Below are 3,956 nucleotides of genomic sequence, written 5' to 3'. Positions count from 1 at the left end.
AAAAAAAAAAAAAAAAAAAACACTAACAGTCACAGTCGCGTTCCCTAGCGGTAGAAAATGGCTGAAATGTGGAGAAACAGCCCCCTTGAGGCAAAGTTGCAAAGGCACATGTGCGTCTATGAAATGGACACAGGTAAATAGAACCTCCTAGTCTAGCCTTAGTAGAAAGCAACAGAGATGACTCCAGTTTTTAAACTCAGCCAATTTTCTGAGGCAAGCAGGGAGGCCAAGGCTTGTCTGGATTTAATTCCCACACAGGCATTAGCCCAAACAGGGAAAGTTGTGTGCTTTGGTCCTACCAACATTGACAGGCTGCTTCTGGGAATTCTGCAAAAGGAAACGCTGCATCATCAACCTTAATGAAGAGATTCAGTCCTGCACCAGGCAGGCAAAAATAGTCCTGCCTGTCCACCCTCACAAGGTTTTGAATCTCACAGACACTGTAAGCTTCTCGGTAGCTTTTAATTCCTCTCCAATGAGGTAAATGAGGTAATTGTGAATTCTTGATTACTTATGCTTCCCCCCAACATTTTTTTTTCCCCGAGATGGAGTCTCGCTGTCACCCAGGCTGGAGAGCAATGGCACAAGGTCAGCTCACTGCAACCTCTGCCTCCTGGGTTCAAGCAATTCTCCTGTCTCAGCCTCCTGCGTAGCTAGGATTATAGGCATATGCCACCATGACCAGCTAATTTTTTGTATTTCAGTAGAGATGGGTTTCACCAAGTTGCCCAGGCTAGTCTTGAACTCCTGAGCTCCGGCAATCCACCTGCCTCGGTCTCCCCAAGTGCAAGGATTACAGGTGTGAGTCACCGTGCCCGGCTACTTATGCTTTCTTAACATGACCAAGTGAGCTAAGCAGCTGAGGAAGGATGATCAATTCTGAATGTACTTTTATTTTGGAGGGGCAAAGTGGCGGCAGGTTGGGGTGGAGAGGCTTTACATAAGGAAATAATCAGTGTATTGAACATAGTGCATTTTAATTTCAAAATGTTTAAAGCCAGCTGTTGGATAAGCAGCCTCTTTAATACTAAGAGGTTACAACCTAATATGGCTTCCCCCATTCTTCAGGAGCAACAGCTTCTTCTTGAAATGCTTTTGGCTGAGTAAGCAGCAAAGTCAGCACATGGATTCACCAGGAGAAAACCGACTGTCTGGAAGTCAGGGCCTTCTCTCATCTCTTCAGAGCCTCAGGCACCACCAGGGGCTGGCAGAGACCTCCTGGGGTCTAGAGCTCTGCAAATGCTCAGTAAATGACCAGGCCTCCTCAGAGGAAAGGACAAGACATGTGACTAAAACCATTCAATGAATTATTCCTTTCTGCTACCTGAGCCCAGGAGTTTGAGACCAGCCTGAGCAACGTGGGGAAACCCCATCTCTACAAAAAATACAAAAATTCGCCGGGCATGGGGGCGGAAGCCTGTAGTCCCAGCTATTTGGGGGCTGAGGTGGGAGGATCGCTTGAGCCCAGGAAGTGAAAGTTGCAGTGAGCCGAGATCGTGCGACTGCACTCCAGCCTGTGCAGCAGAGCGAGACCTTGTCTCCAAGTAAACAAACAAACAAACAAATAAATAAAATAAAATAAAAAAGGAAAAGAGGCATGTAGGTGAGTCGTCATGGTGGCCTAAACTAGGATGATTGTGGCAGAAATGAAAAAAGTAAGAAAAAAAAAAAAAAGTACTTTTTTGAAACGACAACATCACTACACAGCTGAGATTTCCCAGTTAACATATTGATCTCTTCTTTAAAATCTTGGTATTAGAAGTGTATCTTCACCTGTTTACATATTTTCTGAGCATCTGGTATGTGCCAGGTCCTGTGCCATGTATTAGGTAGAGAATAGGGAACAAAATTCATATGGTACCTACTTCAACTCACCACCTAAATGCACCAAACAAAAGCCTGAAGCTAACTGTAAAGAACATAGAAGAAACAGCTTTTATTGAAAATGTTTGCATTGTATGGACCCAAAACGTTAAAGAAACCTGGCTTTTGTTTCCTTCTAGTCCTTTGGTTTTATTGTTCTCTTCTGAGGATGAACTCAGAAAAAGACAAATCCATTATGATCAAGGTCCTTCACTGTCACAGGAATCAACTACAGAGTTGAGAACATACCTCTACTTCTCCAAGGAGGCATCTGCTAAGGCTGTGATAACTAAGCATGCATGTGAAAAGGAGCCAACATACTCTATTAAGTGGTCATCTGTCCTTTTCTGCCCCCAAGAACAACAAAATTGAACTTCCTTCTGCTTTTTCTATGTCCTGAAGAATTGTAAATTCTTTTTTTTTTTTTGAGACGGAGTCTCGCTCTGTCGCCCAAGCTGGAGTGCAGTGGCCGGATCTCAGCTCACTGCAAGCTCCGCCTCCCGGGTTCACGCCATTCTCCTGCCTCAGCCTCCCGAGTAGCTGGGACTACAGGCGCCCACCACCACCTCACCCGGCTAGTTTTTTGTACTTTTTAGTAGAGACGGGGTTTCACCGTGTTAGCCAGGATGGTCTCGATCTCCTGACCTCGTGATCCGCCTGCCTCGGCCTCCCAAAAATGGCCAAAATATGGCCAAAAATATGGCTTTTGCCATATTGGCCAGGCTGGTCTCAAACCACTGCCCTCAAGTGTTCCACCCACCTCAGCCTCCCAAAGTGTGGGGATTAAAGGCATGAGCCACTGCACCCAGCCAACATGGTGGCATCGTTGAGAGAATTCAAGGAGACAATGCATGGAAAGCACTTGGCACAGGATCTGGTCTCTAGTAAGTGCTTCATAGTTGGTAGCTACTGAGCCCATTATTCTCATTACAGTCGATATTAGTTTAACTTCCAGTCTTACACCAAGAGGGTATTATTAGGTCTTAGAAAATCCTTGATGGGATGATAGGGATCAGCCCCTAAGATCCAGAGTTAGCAATAAACAATACAACGCATGATACCAAGATAAAGGGTTCTAGCCCCATGGGGAAGAACATGCAGCAACCTGTTTCACAGTCGCAGAAAAACATCCGTCAACTTGAGCAACCTTCACTTGATCAAAAGACAGAAGGGGAAGGACAGTGCAGAAGTACAAGGAAAATCCATTCACAGTAAATATTCACAGTATTACCTGCACATTACGAAGGACAGTACTTATAATAGGGAACTGTGTGGGTTTATTAAACAGGTGAATGTGGTGGGTTTATAAGACTTTAGACTATTTTAGAAGCCTAAATGTTCTTGAACATTTTTTCCCAATCTAATTCTGGGTCTTTTCCTTTGTTATTTGCTTATTGCCCTAGTTGTTAAGTAGAAACTGTAACAATACTGCTGTCATAGAATGTCTCACAACCAACTGCCTCCCTTCCCCACACCTTCATCCCACTCCTAGTAGAAGAGGAACACGTCCCTGGAATTAAGTGAGGATGTCACTCTTGCTTGTCGTTTATGTCTAGCTATGTAACCCTGGGCAAACCACCTATCTCCCTCTGCAGTCACCCTCCTCATCTCTAAAACAAGGATAACAATAGAGTTTTCGCAAGGGATTGTAGTGAGGATTAAACAGACAAAGCGTATTGAACACCTAGCACAGCGAGTGATATAGAAGTCATTGATAAACGTTGGATATTATCATCATTATCCTTATTATTACATGTGCTACCAGACTGAAATGGCTTAAGGCAGGATTTTCCCATGGTTTGCAAAGCTCCTTGGCAACCTTGGACGGTCAGTGAAAGGAGCTATTCAAGTGCTTTTCTGTTCTTAATGTCAACTTGTAAACTTTAAATCCATAGGATAATTGAAACATGTTTTAAATGTCTCCCTAAATGATAGGGTACTTTGTAAAGATAAAACATATTAACTGTGTACTCTCTTGTAGACAGAACTCCACACTAAAGCTTCTCTCTGGGGCTCACAGAACAGATACACTCTTCCACTTCATTAAAAAGACAATGAAAAAAAAAAAGAAAAAAGAAAAAAAAAAAAAAAAA

General features: G+C 43.5%; 1 protein-coding gene across 1 annotated transcript in view; it reads right to left on the bottom strand.

Moving 5' to 3' along the window:
* BRAP (BRCA1 associated protein) overlaps positions 1 to 3,956 on the bottom strand; it is a 41,686-nt gene that overhangs the window by 29,669 nt on the left and 8,061 nt on the right. The gene's annotated exons all lie outside the window — the stretch shown is intronic.

Source organism: Rhinopithecus bieti, unplaced genomic scaffold (genome assembly GCF_001698545.2).
Source record: "Rhinopithecus bieti isolate Rb0 unplaced genomic scaffold, ASM169854v2 scaffold_947, whole genome shotgun sequence".
NCBI classification, from domain to species: Eukaryota; Metazoa; Chordata; class Mammalia; order Primates; family Cercopithecidae; genus Rhinopithecus; species Rhinopithecus bieti.
Note: the sequence above shows the minus strand (reverse complement) of the source record. Positions and strands in the feature narration are given on the sequence as shown.